The sequence below is a fragment of the Condylura cristata genome, unplaced genomic scaffold (genome assembly GCF_000260355.1).
Source record: "Condylura cristata isolate star-nosed mole 26May11 unplaced genomic scaffold, ConCri1.0 scaffold00022, whole genome shotgun sequence".
NCBI classification, from domain to species: Eukaryota; Metazoa; Chordata; class Mammalia; order Eulipotyphla; family Talpidae; genus Condylura; species Condylura cristata.
The window spans coordinates 14,097,128-14,119,656 of record NW_004567123.1 but is presented as its reverse complement, the minus strand read 5'-3'; positions in this window follow the sequence as shown (position 1 = coordinate 14,119,656).

The following is a 22,529-nucleotide window of genomic DNA, read 5'->3' as shown; positions in this document are numbered from 1 at the left end:
AGACTTTAATTCCCTACATGCCCAAGTCAAATTCCCTAACTTGCCTCTTAGAAAGCCTGCTCCAATGTAGCATTCAATTATTTGTAGTTTCTAGTTTCCTCCTCCCCACTATGACTTCCATGAGAGCAGACGTGCACTCCAATTTATTCAACGTTAAATCCTACCAAATACCTATCAGAGCTCACTAGATTAAGAGTAAATAAGCAGGGCCCTCCCTGGTGGCGCAGCGGGTTTAAGCACAGCACTAAGAAGCTAAAGACACTTCCGCATGAGTTTGATCCCTGTCGGCACCAGAGGTGATCCACATGGCGCGGCAGACTTCTCCTGACTCACCTGATACTCCTCTCAGCAGTGTACTTCGTCGATCTGCCTGTTCTGCTCCCCATTCTGTTTCTGATGAATCCTGTCACCACCCCTGAACTCTGGCCTGTACCCCAGTTACAAATAAATAAATCTTTTTAAAAAATTAAAAAGTAAATAAACAACAAGAAGAAAGCATATACTAATATACAACCTTCTAATTTAGATAATAATGAGCCTCAAAAGTAACTGTTCACCAATGAACTGGTAGGGAGAATCATGTATTTAAAAAAAAAAAAAAATGATGTCAGTGTAAACTTCAGCAGACAGGCTGAGAAGAGTACTGTGAAAATGAATTGCTGATATTTAAGAAATGAGGAAACTGAGGCTTGGAGTTAATAATTTGCCCCATTCATGCAAACACATCAGTGCTTATAATAGGTCCTCAACAGCAGTTCAATGAATAAATAAGGCAAAACAAATTGTCAGGCAATTTTGCATATATCAATTCTTTAACAATGCTGCTTTCAAAAATTCAGTGTATCAGACCTAATTTTGTGTTTATGAAACTCAAAGAAATTGATTCATTCTTCTCCATGATAAGTCTTCACTTCATTATTCCATTCATTGAATATACCACAATGCTATTCTAAGAACAGAATGATAAGCAAGAGATCATGTCTGCTTTCATGGAACATACTGGAGAATAAAATAACAGCAAGTTTTCACAATTTCCTCACTTCTGCATATTTAACAGGAGAGAAGGCTGTGGAAATGAACAATAGGGAAATGGATCTCATAAGAGAAAAACATAAGGATGAAAGTGTAGTTTAATTAGTCAAGGGAAGAAGGAAAGGCATTGTATCAGCTAAGAGAAAAACATAAGGATGAAAGTGTAGTTTAATTAGTCAAGGGAAGAAGGAAAGGCATTGTATCAGCGTTGCTAGTAAATGACCTGGGACAGGAAGCACTTTGGTGTGAGGAATTAAAGGCCCACAGAGCCAAAACAGAAGTAAGGCTTTCACATGTGAGTTCAAACTGGAGATATAACTAGTCGTCACTAAGAAAATACAGTGTCAGAGTTTGTTGATAGTTTAGGTGAGAAAGGAAAGGAAAATGACATTTACTCAATGAACCTTTGTTAATTAAATTCTTGTCCATGTATCAGTCTCCCCTACTTCTTCTTAACAATAGAACCCTAAATGTGTCAATATTTGTTGCATCAAGAGGCTAAATAAGATGTTTATTTTGTTACCTCACCTTCAGCTAGATATGGTTATTGTGCCATTTGCTAAACACCAGTCAATAAAAAATGCAACAGCCTTCTGATTGCTGCCTTAAAAGGACATTTGAAAATGGTAATTTTAGTAGTCAACTTGCATCATGAAGACAATAACCAGACTTTGGAAAAGGCAAGCACTCACCTACCAGCCAGTTCTGAATAACTACAAACTTCTTTTTCATTTGAAAATGAAATTTTTTATGTCTAAATCACCTACAGCCCAAGAACCTGGCTTGATACACAGCATAATCCACTAGGTAAACAGGAGTGCCACTTGCTGGGTTTGCATATCAAAAGCTTCCATTTGTAATCTGAAACCAGCACCATATGCAAGGAGAGGAAAAAAGAAGAGATTGGTCACTCCAGATGGGTAGGCAGCAGTCTAACACAGAAGAATTTACTTATAAGGCTCTGTCTTGGAAGGCAGTAAGAGGAGAGTTTTCGGCACACTCCACCATATCTCAAATGTTTATAGACTTTTATGTTTTCATGACATATGGAACATAACAGCCTTAATGTACATTACATAATACAACACATTTTCTCAAAGTTATAGCCTTAAAACAGCTTCTAGGAAGCACACATTCCAAAAGAAGGGAATGAAAAGCATCTCCAGCCAAGAGGCAGTCAACTTCTTTTGAAGGTGGTTTTGCCAATCTATTAACTGAGATGGGTTGAGACACCAAGACTTCCCCTTCCCCATTATGTTTGTTATGGTAAAATTGGTTTACATCATTATATCTGTTTTAGGAGTGATAAGTTCTAACCTCCACAAATGTATATTTTCATACCAAGCCTACCACCAAGCTTCAATAATCCTCCATCCTGTTCCAGTAGGCTCCTAGCCGCCCCCAATTCCCACCTTGCCAGACTCCCCTTCTGTTTGCCTCAGTTTTGCAGTCAGATGTCAAGAATTTGTAGTTAGTTTGGTTTTGTCTGACCCTCTGCTTTGTTTCTGTATATTCCACATACATGTGAAACCATCTGTTACTTGTCTTTCTCTGATTTATTTCCCCTAGCATTATCCTCTCCAGTTCCATCCATGTTGTACAAATATAGTGAGGTACTATACTATTTTATGTATGTACCACATTTTTCTGATCCAGTCCTCTGCCGTTGGCACTTAGATTATTTCCATGGGTTAGCTATGGTAAAGGGTACTGCACAAAACACAGGAAAGCATATATTCTTTTAAATGAGTGTTTTTACATTCTTTGGTTATATACTTAGGAATGACATTGCTGGGTCATATGGTAGATCTATTTTTAATATTTTGAGAAACCTCCATACTGTTTCAGTAAGTGTTGGACCAGTCTGTATTTCCATAAGTGGTGTAAACTGTGATAAATCTGAGCTGTCTCAGAAAGGACCATCTACCACGTCTGAATTAAGTATAGATACTTGAGATTCCCTGGCATATTGAAGACATTTACAATCATATAAGGAAATTACATTGTTCTACTGATTCAATACAAAACCTATCAAAATTCCAGATGATGACTGTGCAGAAATGGATAAGCAGATGCTAATATTCACATGGAAACACAAGGAACCCAGTATAGCCAAAACAATCTTGAGAAAGAACACAACGCAAATGCAAAATTACTTGAGTGCCTACCTCAAGCATGCACAGCTCCGTACGTCCTCCCGGAGTCCCAGACAGGGTCCCATTCCTACTCTCCCCAGTCACGGGCACCCAGCAAAGGGATCCCGAATTCTGAGACAGCAGAGAAAAGACTTTCACTGCAGCACCTGTCCTCAGCTTCCAGGGCCTCTATGCCTGTGCTTCTGGCAAGCAGGCCTTCTTGCAGGTGTCAGCGCTTCCTCACCTTATGTTACATATGTGGGCTGGAGAGTCAGCCATGTCGCCCTGTGCAGGAAGGATACACGGGGCCTGCGCAGGAAACGGTCTCCTAGTTAAGTCTCATTCGCAAACTCTCGTAAAACAGCTCGGAATGGTCAGGTTAAGCAGTTTCCGCGAGACCTGGTTTAGGCTGGGAAAACTGCATCTCTGTTTCGGAGGGTGCTGCTTTGTGGCATGTGTTTTGTCTTCAGGAAATCTCAGTCTATGGTCCAGTCTTTTCCTTCACGGCCTCGAAGGGAACCCGGATACGGAGGCAGCCAAGCACGCGCATGCGTAGTTAGTGGCCACGCCACAAAATGACAAAAAAAGTTGCTCTGTGTTTATTGCTGCCGGCTTTGTCACCAGCCTGCCTAGCCCACGGCGCCATTCCCCTGGAGCCATGGGTTTTCCAACAGGACTACTGACGATGTTGCCACCCGTAGACTACACTTAGAAGATCAAGAGGGTAGAGCCCAGTCGTCAATCTGTGCGTTAAACAACAATGTCAAAGTTTAAGATGAATCTCTCAGAGGAGGCTTCTGCCGGGGCTATTGAATAAGTTTACGTATAGCAATCTATTATTTTTTAGTAATTTCCTATTATCGTTTACATGTTATTCTCTAATTTTTATCATTAAAATAAAGAATGCCAAAAATTATGACATATTGTTTGCGATTTATAACAAAATAATATACTAATTATGCACGTTAGGACTTCTAGTTTGATAAAAGATAATCCTGTTATTATAAAAGAAGACTTTAAAAATGCTATATTATTATCTAAATAAATGACATTTTCTTTATACTATCAACCGAAAAAAAACAAGAAACAAATAGATGCTAAAATGTTTAATAAATCGAATGCTAAAATTGCCTGTGATATTAGCCAAAAATTAATTTTGTGCTTGTCACTACAATTGTGTCATTTTTACATTTAGATGTAACTATCTTTAACGTATTTATATGGTAATTATAGCAATAAATTGTTATTTTAACTGTATACAGCAGGAAGCTGAAACACATAGAACAAAGGTGAACCCAGTTTAAGAATTAAATTAATTAGAAACAGAGCAGCGGTCACTGCTGGCCATCTCACGTCTTTCCACCCCTCCATTTATTTTCTCCAATGAGTGAGACCTGCTATGTGCCATACACAGCAGGTATGCTATGTGCCATGTCCTGTAGATAAGAGGAACACAAGCAATGGTTGCCCTTATAAAGACAATGAAATGCTGGTTCCACAGAGGACTGAACAGTAGCCAAGTATCTACCACCCTGAGACTAATAGAGCAATACTCTCCCTACCTCTGCAAAGAACCTAACACAACATGTCCTCACTGATGTCACCACAGGCACATCCTCACTCCAATTTTTCCAGGCTTAATCAGACTCCTAGGCTCAGCACAGAGGAATTTTGATGGGGTAAAGGCCACCAAAATGTGTCTCCATTAAAAATCCTTCCAAAACAGGCCCTCCATGGTGGCGCAGCGGGTTAAAGCACAGCACTGAGAAGCTAAAGCCACTTCCGCATGAGTTCGATTCCCGCCTGCCCCGGAGGTGACAGGGGCAGGCGCGGCAGACCTCTCCTGACCCGCCTGCTGCTCCCCTCAGCAGTGTACTTCGTCGATATGCCTGTTCTGTTCCCCACTCTGTCTGTGGTGAAGCCTCTCACCGCCCCTGAGCCTCTGGCCTGTACCACAGTTCTGTATGCACAAATAAATAAATCTTTAAAAAAAAAAAATCCTTCCAAAACAATCATGTTACCAAACTGTGTAAAACAAGTAGGTGAAAAAATAGGACTATAAAAGAGGAGCTCCTTAATAAGAAAAATGAAAAGTAGCATTTTCCTTTACAAGTATATTTTAAAAAGAAATGAGCTCTGGAGGTTTATCAATTAACAATTTGGGGATAAAGATTATTCTAATGTAGAACCTGGTGAAAATTCTTGCTGGATTTTTATTTATTTCCTTGCTTGTGTGCAGGAAAGGGTTAAGACAGCAGGCCCTGATTGATCAAATCTGCACATTACAAAGAAAGGCCTGTCTTCAAGACTGGCCCTGGACAGGATCCTGGGAGATAATCTCTGAACCTTTAGAACATCCTGCTTGATAAGGATGTTTCCATATCCCTGAGGCATTGGGTCATGCCTGTCAGTTTGACCTCTGCAGGGCTACAGCTACATTCACTCAGCTGAAGTGCTCATGGTGGCAATACAGGCCTGTATGATTACCGACAGTGAGCCCCTGAACTCAAGGCTTGAGTGACTTACTGGGAAAAAAAAAAAAAATCAATTAAAACAAAATCACAAAAGACAGGGAGTGAAAAACTTTTAAGTTGGAAAAATACAGGGCAGAATGATTGATAACTGATTTGAACACTCCAAAAAACTTACATTTATCATGTGTAAAGGGATCAATAGTTAAATAGGCTCTCACTGGCCTGATTTGAGATAATTTGATCATCAAAAATAATCCTGCGTGTAATTATTTTAAACACTTTGAATAGGGAAAATAGTAGAATATATAATCTACTCATAAGGATATAAAAGACTAACATACCACTTGGATCCTTAATATCCAATTGGTAAGTGGTACATCAAAGAAAAGAAGTACACATTAATTCCAATTTATGGGTTTAGAATTATTTTCTCATTTTTGTCAGTTGATCATCTTTGTATTAAACAGCATTCCATTTACTATTTCTGAAACTATGTCATTTTCGTTTGTGTTTCATAACATTTTTGCCTCATAACTTCTTTGTTTCAATGTTTCTATATAATATTTTTAGGTGGGTCTTGTATAAATATCATAAAGATTTTTTCAGTTAATCTTTTAATAGGACATATATTCATGGATTTTTAAATTTTTGTTATAAATATGTCTAATATAATTGTTGTCATTTTTTGGTCTGTGACACCAAACTTCAACAAGAACTGAATGAGAAAGAAAACTGCAGACAAGTGGATGAGGGAAGCACTCTTAAAGGAATAACAGTAATAATAAACAAAATGAAATATTTTAATAATTTACTATAAAAATAATGTATCACTCAAAAAAATAAACACATGTCTTTTGCAGCAGCATGGATGGAGCTGGAAAAGGTCATGCTTAGTGAGATAAGCCAGAAAGAAAAGGACAAATACAGGATGGTTTCACTCATAGCAGGAGTATAAAGGACCAGGGGAGAAAATAATAATAATAATTAACAACTATACGCCAGAGACATTTTATGGGGGTGGAATGGGGAATGGGATCAAAAATGGGGGGGGATGCATGGGACTACGGTGAGGGCACACGGGTGATTTGGTGATAGGAAGCCCACAGGAGTTACAACTGAGATTGAAAAGGGCACCAAATGATGTAAAATAAGCTATTATATTGTTAAAAATAATAAAATAATAATGTATCACAAGTAAATAGGTTCCAGAAATTAATTGTAAAGAAAGCATTGGGGGGAAAAAATCTAGAAATATACAAAAGGAATAATAGATCATGATCAAATTATACTTATTCCAGGAATTCCAAGGTTGTTTAACATTTGAAAACCAATCAATAATTCCTTACATTAACAGACCAAAGAAGAAAGATGTATAATCATTTTAAAATGTATGGAATAAATATAAGACAAAATTTGACATTAATCTGTGCTGCAATAATACAGCTAGAAGGACTTGTCTCAGTTAGAGGCAACTAGAAGGAGACTATCTGAATTTGATAAAGGGAGACCATTTTTAAAGCTATAGGAAATGTTGATGCTATATTGAAATAGTACACTGCTGAGGGGAGCAGTGGGCGGGTCAGGAGAGGTCTGCCACGCCATGTGGTCACCTCCGGGGCAGGCGGGGATCGAACTCATGCGGAAGTGGCTTTAGCTTCTCAGTGCTGTGCTTTAACCCGCTGCGCCACCAGGGAGGGCCGGATAATTTCTATTAAATATTTATTATACTTTTCAGTAAGTGCTGTTATTAACAAATTGTGCATAGAAAATCCAAAGACTAGTATTGAATTGTTCAAATAAATTAGTTCAGAAATACTGTTAAACATCAATTAACTATATATAGAGTAAAATTATACTCTATTTATAAGCAGCAAACAGAAAAAGAAAAGATACTCCTTTCAATCGAAAAATACTAAAATATAGTATAACTATAAAACATAAGTTAATACCCTATCCCCAGCTGATGTATAGGTTCACTTCAATGATACTCAAATTTCCAATCGAGGACTGCGTGCATGTTTGTGAGTGTTGTATATTTAAGGAGGGGGAAGGTATTGTTTGTATCTGTATGTCGACAAGCTTATTCCAAAATTTAGAAATTTCAGAAGTTGTAAATAAATTTAAGAAAGTTTATTGAATTGTAAATTTATGAAAGAGTATAATACTCATGAAAACCTTGCCATAGGAAAATTCTAAGGAACTTATATCACAGATAGCAAGACTCTTTATAAAGACAGAAACTAAGGTAGCATAGTACAAAATGCAGCGAAACTGTGCTCCTGAAACTCAGACAGTTCTATACACAAATGTTCACTCAAATTTTTTCTAAAAATATAATACTTTGAAAAATGTTTTATGTTCCAGAAAAAAATAAAAGTTCCTGAAAGTTCATTTTTTCCTGAAACCATGTTCATACTTACTTCACTTAGCCCTAAATTGCCATTTCTCATTATGTCAAGCATCTAGCCATCACATATCAATTTCTGCAGGCTTTTTATTTTTATGATTGCTTTTCCAACTTTCTTTGCTATTTTCTTAACACCTCCCCACCTGAAGACATTGTCTACTTTCTTGACCTGAGTACAGAAATCAGATTTCCTACCAAACCTCGTGTATCATGCTGTCAGCACAGCGATTCCACTGGAATTGCTGATGATTATTTGACTGCCGTCCACCGAATTCAATAGCAAATAAAATAAATACGTAAAATATATGCAGAATCCAAACAGAGGGTGAAAAGAAAGCAGGACCTGCCTGGACTTACAAAACTAACAGAGTGCCTCTCTGAATGGTCTGTCTTAACCAAATACCAAAGCCCTGAGTTCTTTTACACAGCTTGTAAGCAAATGTTAGGGTGTGGAATAGATTTACATCTTATTCATAAAAAAAGAGAAAGCTTTGTGAGGCTGGGGAGAGGGCATAACAAAGGTTTATTTTGTAGCAATGGAATCACAACTGCCTGGTTAGAGATGAACTTGACGGATGGGTTTTCCCTGGTAGCCTCCCAGCACTTAATCTTAGCCAAATATTAATGTGCTGAATTTATTACATTTGAGCTCTGAAATTAAAAGTGACCATCTGTGGCACACGTGTGTGGTACATAGAACAGTAATATATTGTGGACCAGCCCAACATGAAGCAAAGGATATTGGGATTGTGGCATGGCAGGCAAACTCACTCACACAGAGAGAGATAAATGAATGCGATGGACTCTGGAGTCACTTCCCTCCACAGGTTATCTGCTCTAGGACACATTTATTCATAATTCCTTCCATGTATCTCTAGCCAGATGGTACAATCTAAATCTGGAAGTTCAGTTTACTAACGCAGACCTATCAGTTCAATGAAACTAAATTCTAGAGGGAAATGATCACAAATGTCAGACCAAAAAAAAAAAAAAAATACAAAAGAACAGTTACTCTTTTTTCTAGAAAGCAAGACTACAGAAAAGTCAACCTTATAAAGATTATCCCACTAGGATTTTCAGACAGATAACACAATCCAACTAAGGAGGTATACATTTTCTGACTGAAGGGGGAGGGAGGGAGAATTTAGCATTTTCACTAGAAAGCAGAATGCATCTGAAATTAACTTTTGCTACAAATCCAAAAGAGAAGTTTTATCACAAAGCTGAAATGTAAAAGCTTAGTAGAAAACTCATCATTTCAGCAATTTTAGAATAGAGGACCATTGGGGGGCAGGGGATGATACAATTTGCTGAGGGGCAGAACCAGAGTGCATATAAATTTCTTTAATTTGAATGAAATTTTATTCACATTTTATATGGTCTATATCTAGAGAATAAAAACACTCAACTAATTCTTAGAATGCCACAGCATTCCAGCAAGAATTGAGCTATTATTTCTATAAATGTGTGTTGTGTGTACATGACTGAGTTGAGTTAGCTTCCCAAGTGAATTCCATAACTACATAAGATGTGTTTTTGCAGGATTTTAAAATATCTGTTTTTTCCAGGATTTTTATGGTAGTTTCATGAGTATAGACTCTAGAATGTCCATCAGTCATGTGGACCAACTTGAGGGATTCCTGAGGACAATCTAGAAAAGAAAAACTTGAGAACGAGCTGCCCAAGGATTTTATTTTCTTCAAACTCAGTGATCTTGCCACTCCTAAAGTATTGTGGAGAAATGAGAGATCCAGAGAGGAAGAGAACTGAATTTGCCCATTATTTTGTATGATCCATACCCTTTATAAGTCATAGACTCCCAACTGAAGTGGAGGAAACAATGTGAAAAAGTCACTATAAATAAAAACAGCCAATGACCCAATGAAAATATTTAATTGTTTTTGAAGAAATTAAAATGAAGTCAAAGAGCAGTAAGGTCTTTTTGTCTCTAACACTGGAAAACCTGTAGTAAAATTTGAAGAGAATCATTTTTGTATAATGTGGCATAAAACCTCTTAGTAGATACATTTGAGTTGAATATGATAAACTTTTGGAATGTATCTTGACATGTATTCGTTCACTAAACAAATTTATCAATTATCTATTATATGTCAAACACATTGTAAAATATCTGTCTCTTACAGGGGTTACAGTCTATAAGACAAGATGGATATTATTTTTAAAAAATAGGGAAACTATTTAACCATGTAAAATTACAATTGTGACAAGCACTGGAAAAGATTTATTTGGAGTTAGAAATGCCTATAAAGGTAAGTTGAACAGTCTCAGAATTCTGGCAAGTTTCCTAGGGTGACCTAGCTATAAAGTATTAAGTGAGTAAATGTTTACTGGATAAGAAAGGGATTACCAGGCAAATGTAACAGCATGTATAAATAACACAGAGAAAAAGAAAAAATATATATACTATAAAGGCCAATGAATCCATTAGCATAGGCTCTTCTATGTGGCAATAACAAATAACCCTAAAGTTTCAGTGATTTAAACTAATACAAATTTATTTCTCGTTCACTTGTCATGGCCATTGGGAATTGACTTCCATTCAATCAATTCTGCTCCTTGTTCTCATTCACAGTCTGATAAGGCAGTCACTCACCCAGGAATGTTCTCAATCTCCATGGTAAAGGTAAAAGGGTGAAATGCCAGAACTAGTCATATGACCCCCAACCAAGACAAAGGAGCCCAGGAATGTGCTGGAACCAGGTGCCTTCCTAGCAGAAAGTCGAAATATTTCAGGCACACTCTAATCCAGTCCAATATGCTGGAGCTGAGATAATAAGGGAAATAGGAACCAGAGTAGGAAAAACTGTCTTTATTCTAGGAGGGTCACTGAAGGTTTACACTTTCAGGAATTTTTCCTAAGGAGAGAAATATGTAGTTAAATGAAGTCTACTCCACAGGCTTATTTACCATAATAGTGTTTATTAAAGTATTTTAATAATATAAAAACCTTAATATTCAATAGAATGCTCCTATTCAAAAATAATTTTTGCTTCTTTATAGTGAAATAACATAACAAATGAATATAATGTACTTAGAAATATATTAACTGAAAGATTTTTTTATAGTTTATATTTACATAATTTTGTGCATTCTTCATCTCAGTTGTAATCCCTGTGGGCTTCCCATCACCAAATCACCCCTGTACCATTACCATAGTCCAGTGTATTTCCTTCCCCCCCAATGTTTTTGATCCCCAATCCACCCCCATAAAATGTCTCTGGTATATAGCTGTTCATTATTATTATTATCTAACTGAAAGATTTTTTTTAATGGAAAGATTTTTAAGATATGTTTACAAATTATATCTACCGAATTTTAAAGTACTCTGTATTTAATTAACATGTGTGCATAAAAACTCTTGCATAAATACATGTATTACATATATGATATGTATATAGGCATACATATGTGAGGAATATATGGTATATACACACATGTAGTTATGAAATATATTAATAAATATAACCGAATAAATATGTGTGTGTAAAATCTTTAGCTATTTAATCTAGGATTATGATGTACTTATTTTTAACTCACTATTTTTTTTTTTCATATCCTATATGGTTATATCTGTATGTTAATTTTCTACAAAGTTTTTATATCTTTTATTGAGCACTTTTTTTAAAATAAGGCCCTTATTTGCCACATTCAGAAAATAAATAGCTCCATTTCTAATAGCAAACACAACTATACTTGCTATTGATCTTTTCTAAAGCAGATAGAAGTTTACATGTTATTGTTGTTGTTTCATCTCAGCTGAACCTCCTGAGAATAGTGTTTATATTGCCACTAGCTCAGAAGCTGCTTCTCATTAGAGAAGGTTTGTGTTTGTTCTCATCTTTTCAATGAATTCTTGCCATGAGCACTCCCATAAGCTCAGGTTCTGGGTCCATAACCAAAGGCAATGAAATGGCAAACTGTTCCCCTGTTCCATGTAACCAAATATTCTTCAGGTAGCGATTCTGGAGGCCAGTTAACACCCTAACTTATTGAGCAATAATGACCTCATAAGAACCTGTTCTACATCCACTTTTTTGACGTTGTTTTGGCCATAATGTTACAATGCAATAATTGCCAATAGTGGAACAAGAATAATACAGCGTATGTTCTTACCAATGCCACAGTGAGAAACAGACGTGTCACTAAAGAACAGACTGCCTTATTTTACATTCTTACCCCATCACTGGATATTTTACAGTAGTGAATTCCCTGGTTTTTCAAGGAAAAGTTTGGCACAAGAACTCAAACTGTATTTCATCTGTGCTTCAGCTTCCAAAAAATAAATAGTCTATTTGACCAGAATCAGACACAGGCCAAATGTTGGCTTGAACTTTGAGTTTATACCTGGATGGGTTGATATATCTGACACAATTAGGTTACCACAAACTGGCCCTTACATGAAAGGCCTGAAAAAAGTTTAAAATCAGCTTCGGGTGGAAACTATCCACTGGGGAGTAGGCGGAGAAGGAGCAGATATGTACTGTTTTAGGATTTTATAGCTTGTTTTGTCATTTCGTTGTAAATGAGTTTGTTTTTGTTCTTCAGAGAGGAAAATAAAATGAAAAAAATGAGATGAATCTCATTATAATAGCTGAAAGCCAACACTTTATATATTACCATTTCTGATTTCCTACCTATAAATGGAGTAATCAACACTTCCTCTGACTCTTCATAGCATTTTAGATATGAAAAGACTGTCTGATTTGTCATTTCATAATGACAAAGATTTGTTTTATTTTAAGCAAAGCTATAGGTTGTGATTCTTTTCACGTCTTTTTTTTGTCTAATAGGTTAAATTTGGTTTTGAAATAATAGCAAAAATGCAAAGGAATTGCCAAACAAAATTACATTTTTACATGAGATTTTTTTGTAGATTACATTTTTTTACAGATTACATTTTTTTTTTAATTTTTTTTTTTAAGATTTATTTTATTTGTACATACAGAACTGGGGTACAGGCCAGAGGCTCAGGGGTGGCGAGAGGCTTCACCAGAGACAGAGTGGGGAGCAGAACAGGCAGATGGACGAAGTACACTGCTGAGGGGAGCAGCGGGCGGGTCAGGAGAGGTCTGCCACGCCATGTGGTCACCTCCGGGGCAGGCGGGAATCGAACTCATGCGGAAGTGGCTTTAGCTTTTCAGTGCAGTGCTTTAACCCGCTGCGCCACCAGGGAGGGCCTACAGATTACATTTTTAAAATCAAACTTCCTGTGAAAGTACTGTGTGATTCCTCTTTGCCAGGTACAGAATAATTGGTGGCTTAGTCTTGCAACGATAAAGCAACAGTAAGGGATTCTGCAAATATGTCCAAAAAGCATTCATCAGTGTGAAGGAAGATTTTGAACATTTGAGTTAATGAGAAAAATGAGTCATATGGTTGCAGTCATATGTAACTTCATACAGAGTCAGTAAGCATTTAATGCAACCACATGAGAAAATGCAAATGAGAACTGCCCAGGAAAGTCCTTCTAGTTTTCTGACCCATAAAATGATGAAGAACGTAACATTTTTGCTTCATCCCTCCAAGTTTTGGGGTCTTTTGCTAAGTAGTGGTAGATAACTGGTATGCCATCTGATCTAAAATTCTGCAACTACTAATGAAATAATTGTATTAAATGACTCATGTAAAGGGAATTAATTCCCTCCTCACCTGTTAGCCATGTTTAGGATAACTATGTATACTTTTGTCAACCCAAACTCTTCATCTAAGTTCAAAATAATATTCTATACAGGCTTTCCTATTCACCAGAAACAAACTTTCTTTGGCTTTTTCAACATGAAAGCTTTGCCATATAGACAAAATCACTCAGCAAATATCCCCTTAATCTTTTTACAAACTACAGGAAAAAAATATCCCATTCTAACAGATTTACCTCAAAAATATGCTTTTCAGAATTATATGTGCCTTCCTCTGAACATACTCCAACTGGAGAAGTCTGTTTTAAAATATAATGCACTTTCATCCTATAAATCATCTCATTATAACAGAATTTGGTAATATTGTTTTCCCAGTATCCTTATTGTTCTAGACACAATATTTCATTAACACAACTTAAAATTGTGCTGGTCTATTTTTCTAATAATCACATCACACTATTGGCTTATTTTATGGTTGTCATCAGATGGAAGTCCCAGAATTTTGCCATCTGTACCGTAGCCAAGCCAGCTCACTCAGGCAGCTGACTTTGAATCTAAACAGAACTTGAAATTTGTTTCTGTTTAATTTCATTCCACTGGTTTTGGTCCACAGTGTCTCTGTCAGTTGACATCAATTCTATGCTTGTATTTGTTTTCTATAGCATTAGCTTCCATCCATCCTGTGCATCATCACTTCAAAAGTTCTATCAAAACTATCTATAGACATATTGACAAAGGTATAAGCTAGCCAAATTCCATTAGAAAACTGCATGACCATTTACCATCACATAGCAGGTACATGTTTAAAAGCCAATAAATACAAATAGTCCTGTCATTTAATATACTTCTTAACAATGATGGTTTTTCAAAGATATTAACTGAAGCATTGATGCAATTGAAGTAACTGAAATATTTTATTCATCAAATTTTCTGTTATTTACATTCTAACACAATGGGAATTTACATGAATATGCATGACTTACTAGAGTTACCAAATGCGAGCTCTTACAGTTTATCTTGGTATCGTCCAAAAATTTATAAATTATATGGTGCTAATACATTCTAGAGTATTGTACTGAGCTAAAAGGAAAAAAGCCAATAATGACTACCATGTTTCTATCATCACTTTAAAAGTCAATATAAAATGTTTCTAGTTCAAACTTCTATCACAAACCTTGTTCTCTGATATGTAATAGTATAGTGTAACTAATTTATACTAGTAGTAATATTAAGTGAATGAAATAATTTATAGATGAATGAAAGATACATTAATTATTTCATTATTCCCATAATAAAATTCTTCAAAGAACAGAACAAAAAATCCTGAAATCCATATTGAACCCCAAAAATCCTGAGTAGCCAAAGAATTCCTGGTAAGAAGAAGAAAGGTGCTATAATACTCCCAGACTTCAACCTTTACTTCAAATCCATAATAATCAAAACTGTATGGTATTGGAAGAAAAAGCAGAAACACAGAGCAGTGGGATAGTATTGAGGTCCAGCAGTGAGCCCATACAGTTAATCTATGGGCAGTTAATCTATGACAGAGTCAATTATTTTCACTGGGGCACAGAAATCTTCAATAAATAGTGCTAGGGAAAATGTACAGTTACATGCAAACAAATGTAACTAGATCATGACCTCCATACAAAAAATTAACTCAAAATTGATAAATGACTTGGTGTAAGACTGGAAATCTTAATATACACAGAAGAAAACAGGCAAAATACTCTGCAACAGAGGTATCAGAGATATCTATGTGGATTCATCTTTACTGGGAAGAGAAACCAAAGAGAATAGAAACAATTGGGGCTACATCAAACTAAAAGGTTTCTGCACAGCAGTAGAAACCATCACTAAAACAAACAAACAAAACAAAACAAAAATGCTACTGAGTGAAAGAAAATATCTACATGCCATATTCCACCAATGGACTAATATCCAAAATCTACAAACAATTCACACAACTCAAAAAAAGAAAAATAATCCAATCAAAAATGAGCCAAATAACTACAGGAAATTTAATGTCATGAAAATATGAAAATAACATAGTTATTATAAAGGACAAAACAATTTCAAACAAACTACATAATATAAACTTGTTTTTTTATAAAAATGATGAATATAGACTCTTATAGCACTCATTTCTATAATGAGTGTATATGACAAATGTAATTCAAAGTAGTGTTATTGATATAATTTTGGGTGATTTTTGGTTTCTACTTTTAATTATTTTGTGTCTGATTTTCTTTTTCTAAAATAAAATCATGACTAATGTGTAATTGCGAACAAGTAGCAAATATTTGCTAATTAATATAAACAAATGCAAAAATCAAGGAAACAGATAAATTAAGATAATCAGTTATATAGATGACAAAAAAATCCCTATTTTATCAAGAGTATGTCATCCACTACTGATTAATGATAAATAAGCATCATTTTTCCTATTAAAATAAGATTTGATTGAAGATTAAAAAATAAGATTCCTTGAATGGAGATAAGAATGTGAGGACCTGTGTGTCATCAAAGAAGGGAGCCAGAAACCATTGGAGAAGATACAAAAGACTGGGAAACACTCACTCAAGAACAGTACAGTTCACAAAAAGAGGTACCATCCTTGCTTCAGAGTCCAGAAGGCTCTCCCTCTGGCCCAGCCCAGGGTGGGAAGAGCAAACTTATTGCTAAGAGCACTGCTTCAAATGTTCAAGGGGGGTGGGGGTCGGCAGTGGGTTGGAGGGGGTAAGGGGGTTGGGGTTTGGGGGGCATTCAGGCTGTCTGTGACTAGTTTCTTCAATAGGGAGAACCACTTGTCTATCCCCTAAGATTGTCTGAACCGACCTCCTGTTACAGGAAAGCCACCTACAACTCCCCTCTGTTCAACCACTGGCCTGAACCCAGAGTACATAGAAAGAAATTGTGAGTAGCCACAGTGAAAATAGTCTGCCTAGTTTTGTGTCTGCCTTGGGGACTCAAAAGAAGCACAAGCCTGGAGCTGGCATGCACTTCAGCCCTTACTTCTCTGCAGGATGGGAGAGTGCCAGTCCTCAGCACATATTGTTCTTATGCTAATCTTCAGGGGTTGCCTGGATGACTTTTAAAAGTCATCCAACACCCCCCCCCCCGTGTGACCTCTGACCCCATACCTGCAGTGTGGAATCAGGAACCGCCAGTGATGACAGCCTGTGAACAAAGGCATCCTGGATGCTGGTGACCAGTGGAGGGTCAGGAGTGGGGCTGTCTCCCCATCAACCCCCAAAGTTCTCTCAGGTTTCCTCTTTAGCTGCCAAGTAGCTGGAGAGTGTAGAAGTCCAGGAAAGAAGATCTTAAGCAGCAAAATGGGCAGGCACCAAAACACAGCACCTTGAGGCAACTTGAGACCTCAAGGGAATATGACATCACAAGGAACAATTATAAAATAAAATAGTCATTAATTCCCGCTCATGATTTCTGTAGACCAAGAGCTGGAGAGCAATTAGTCTGGGTAGTTTGGCTAAGAGTATCTCAAAATTATAGTCAGATGTCAGCTGGTACTGATCCATGTCTTAAGGTAGCAAGTTGGTTCATGTCCATTGAGCTTCTTTAGTGTCCTCACAAAATGGTAGCTGACTTCTAGGAGAGTTAGAGATGCAAGATACTAAAGGAAAAAGTGTAACATACCGTAGGGTCTTGCCTATGGTGTCTCACACCACACGCTATTGACATAATCTATATGCCATATAGGCCAACCCTGAGTGTTCAATATGGGAAAGGACCATGGAGAATGTTACTGTTAAGAGACTGTGGTCACTTGGGAATATCTTTGAGGTTAGCAATCACTCTTGGCCACGAGTGTTTCTTGATAGGTTAGAGGAACTAAGAAGAGAGAAGCAGAGAACACTACAAGGAATTTAATCACACTGTCTCTAGTGCTTGTACATCCATTTGCCTAATAACCCCACAAGAGAGCCCCATGATCATTAGCCCCTGGAACTTTTCTCAGATGACAAAGTTGTTGGAACTCTTCCCACCTTCTTGCCACAAGAAACACGTTTCCCACATAGGGAACAAAAACTTTACAATTCTAGATTTTTGATGATTCTTTAGTCTGAAGTAGAGTTATTGGAGATCTTCAAAAAGAATGGCAATAGGGCCCTCCCTGGTGGTGCAGCGGGTTAAAGCACAGCACTGAGAATCTAAAGCCGCTTCCGCATGAGTTCGATTCCCGCCTGCCCCGGAGGTGACCAAATGGTGTGGCAGACCTCTCCTGACCCGCCCGCTGCTCCCCTCAGTAGTGTCCTTCTTCGATCTGCCTGTTCTGCTCCCCACTCTGTCTCTGGTGAAGCCTCTCACCGCCCCTGAGCCTCTGGCCTGCACCCCAGTTCTGATTGCACAAATAAATCTTTAAAAAAAAAAGAAGAAGAATGCCAATAGGTAGGCCCTAGCAGAGGCTCTAGTGTGACTAGTCTGGGTGCAGGCCAAGAAGCATAATAAATTTTAAAAGCATCCTTGGTGATTCCAATGTGCAGCTGTGGGTGTAGCCTACCCTTAGCTTCTTTTAGTTAGATAAGAGCAGAAAGCTTGATCACCCTGGAGCAATAGGATGTATGACTGGGGACACCCTCAGGGGGTGAGAGGTGGGGGTCATTGGCTGGTGTACTTTGCATTTGAGGGACTGATTATTGGAATCCCTTGTCAATAAGATTGGAAGATTGGAGCCATGAGGGTAGGGGGGAGGATGTAAGCAGACTCACCCTCCCTACACCCTAAATCCAGTTTTCAGTTTGACCCACTTTTCTCTGTCAATAAAAAAACCAGGATCTTTCTCTGAGAAGCTGCCTGTCCCCTGCAGCCTGCTCTACTGCCCCTTTTTCTTTTGTTTGTCAGTGCAGTGTTGCTAACGCAACATGAAGCAAAAATGAAGAACCACCATACAGAAACCACTTCAAAATGTTCTTCGGAATCCTCTCCATCCTGCTGTTACAATCCATTTTTTTAAAAATAACTCAGCAGGCCCTCCCTGGTGGCTCAGCGGGTTAAAGCACAGCACTAAGAAGCTTAAGCCACTTCCGCATGAGTTCAATTCCCGCCTGCTCCGGAGGAGATCCACATGGCGAGGCAGACCTCTCCTGACCCGCCCGCTGCTCCCCTCAGCAGTGTACTTCGTCGATCTGCCTGTTCTGCACCCCACTCTGTCTCTGGTGAATCCTCTCACCCTCCGCATCTCTGGCCTGTACCCCAGCTCTATATGAATAAATAAAAAAAAAAAAAAAAAGGTAAAATCTTTCATTAAAAAAAAAAAAAAATAATACCTCAGCAGCTCTCCTGAGCTGCCCACCTGTGACTATGCAGGTACCTCTCTTTTATTTCCTTTTCCTAATAAACTGGTCCTTTAACAATATAAAATAATAACAATTAAAAAATAAGTAATTATGTTTCTTTGTTTCTTAACCTGACCTCTGAGAAAAAAAAATGCATCAATTCCCACAAATATTGGAGAATCTCTTAGTCCTTTTCAGTATCTAGTTTAATCTACTGAACCCAAAGCGATGGTCCTTGCAGACTCCTAAAGAAAGCAGACCTAGTCTCAAGAGTAGGAGAGAAAGGAGAAGAAAGGAGAATGTGTGAATCCATTTCAGGCTTTTTCTTTTTTCTTTAAGGATAGATTTAATATTTTTACTTTTATTTATAATCAATGGCAGCTGCATATCTAGTCTCATACTAAATCTTCCATTTTTGTAATTATAAAAGAATACAGTTATACAAGGCAAGGAAAGGTTATGTTTTCAGTCAAGATTAAATTAATTCATTGATGTTGGCTTCAAGTTTGTCAGAAAATTCATCCTTCTTTTAGCCCTTTTTCAAGTCACTGGAAGGTTGGCATGCATTTAACCTCACAGAGGTCTGAGGCAACATGCTGACAGTTGCCTACTTCAAGGAACACCACGTTGCTATATTGTTCAGAGAGGCCTTGAAAGAAAGTCTTGATTTTTGTAAGGATCACAGCACATGCCTGAGAAGTCACCTACTATGAGTTTATTGCCACCATCTAAAGCCTCCTGAAATGCATCTTGCTGCAATGTGCTTCACCATTAGGCCCGCAGGATTCTTTGGAGCAACTGTAAGGATTGATGGAAGTGGATAAAAGGATTTAGCCTGAATTTCCACTGCAGGGTCTGACAGTGGAGCACTGAGATTGATTTCCTGGCTGATTACCTAAGATGCAAGCCCAACTTGTCAACGGGAAAGCTCTTATTACAAAAATTAACAATCTAACATGAGAAAACAAGTTCCCTGTATAAGGCCTCGAGATTCTGTTCCTTGTAAAAATAAATGAGAACCTCAGCTTGGTGGTGTTAACTTAACTCTGATACTGTCAATATGTGACTTATGATAATGAGCGAGCACTTCAGTCAAAACAGGAGCATAAAACTCCTGTGTTAGCCATCCGTACGGGTGCTAGCAGTTCTATTCTGGTGTCTCACTATTGGGAGGGGAAAGATGTCTCACTTTACCACATCATCAAATATGTTTGCCTCCATAGGTATTTACGGTGACAAAAGAGCTAATTTTACCAACACTTCTTAAAATATAAATTATCCAGGATCTCGTTAAAGTACAATTCTAAAAAATAATGCAATTCTGAATCTAGGGTGGAAACTAAGATTCTGCCTTTCCACCAAGGTTCTAGGAGCTGTCAATGTCATCAAGGTATGGGCCACTCTTTGAATATCAAGGAACTAGATGCTATAGAAAAATAAGAATGATGCCCATAAAGCACTTTTAATCTCCCCACTTTTTTTTAATTTTTTTTATTACAAAAGTTTATTTTTACATCATTTTGTACATTTTTTTTTCATCTCAATTGTAATCCCCGCGGGTTTCCCATCACCAAGTCACCCATGTGCCATCACCATCATCCCATGCATTTCCCTCCCCCCACCCCGTTTTTGATCCCATTCCCCACTCCACCCCCACAATGTCTCTGGTATATGGTTGTTCATTATTTTTGTTATTTTCCACCTGGTCCATTATACTCCTGCTATGAATCTCCCCACTTTTAACTCAGGCTTGTCTACAGGACAGTGATAGCTCTCAGCCACTCCCTCTTTTTCATAGGAACAGTCTATAATGTCCAGAAAATTTTATTATTGTTATAACTTAAATTTCATTTGCTTTTATTAATAAAAGTCATTGGCTACAAGTTTGCAGATAATTTTATGAAAGAAGACACAAACAGAAAAAAAACATTCATATCATAATAAAATTGGCTTTGGGGCCTCCCTGGTGGCGCACCCGGTTAAAGCACAGCACAAAGAAGCTTAGACCACTTCCGCATGAGTTCGATCCCTGCCTGCCCTGGAGGTGACCACATGGCGTGGCAGACCTCTTCTGACCCGCCTGCTGCTTCCCTCAGCAGTGTACTTCGTAGATCTGCCTGTTCTGCACCCCACTCTGTCTCTGGTGAACCCTCTCACCGTCCGCATCTCTGGCCTGTACCCCAGTTCTGTATGAATAAATAAATAAATCTTTAAAAAAAGAAAATAAATAAAATTGGCTTTGTTCCTAATAAGCATTGCTATATTCACTACTGCAATTAGTCGTACTAACCCCAAATCCTTTCTTTTCATTCTTAGAAGAAAAAAATGGTTCCATAAAATACCGTTAAGTCTCAACTATATACCAGAGATATTTTACGGAGGTGGAATGGAGAATGGGATCAAAAATGAGGGGGGAGGGGGTAAGGGAAGTACATTGGACGGTGGTGATGGCACACGGGTGAATTGGTGATGGGAAGCCCAAGGGATTACAACTAAGGGTGGAAAAAGGCATAAAATAATGTAAAAATAAGCTATTATATTATTTAAATATATAGACAGATAGATATATCTATATATCGTTAAATCTGCTTTACCAACCAGACTAAATACTGCACAATTGTGTGTCCTTCTCGAATTGTTGCCATAGAACACACAGTGTACAATGCTTACAATACCAAAATGACTCACGCTGCGTGCTGCTGTGGCTGTTTGTTAGTTGAGAGACATTGAACGCTTTCCTGTGTGTAATATATTAGCTATAATGATTTATAGAAATTGTCTTCATTGTTCTATTGCTTTGAAGCACCTTTGGCTTTATGAACCCATTGCCATTCCAATGTCTGTCTCAATGATAAAGTTGATTCAAAGATCTTTTTACCTTCTATAATATAGTGTTGATTTGAGTAAAATTTGTGAGTCTATTTAAATAGTCCTTCCCCAATGTTAATAGGAGAGTGAATACAATTATACTTTCCTTGTCTTTTCATAATGACAAAAGAAAATTCCACCTCCTAAAAAAAAGCAGAACAAAGAATGTGCCCTTGTAAACCTGATTATGCAGTACAGTTAAACTTTTAAAAATGCCATTTTTATTGCAAAGGCCTTTCACATATATTATATCCACCAAGTAAATACAACTAAGTGTCAAAATGACTTCTGTTTTCTTGCCATTGTATTATGCTAGCATAAATCCTGCCTGTTTCCAATTATTATTTTGTTAATTGATTTAGGTTTAGGTTCAAAGCAAATTGACCAAAAAATTGCTGCAAAGGTAGCTTTATACATAGGGACTTATATTGAAAGAAAAAGAAAGACTGTATCAACCAGGCTAATCACAGAATTTCCAAACTGCCCAGTCTATAATGAATAAATGTGTAAGATGACAGTGTAACTTGGAAACCTAATATTCACAAGAGCTGACTCCTTCAGAGGAGTCACCCTTGCCACAATTTTTACCTTAGAAATTACATCTGAAAGTGGATGGATCAATCCCTTCAAGCCACATATGTTGAAATTTTAGTCTAACT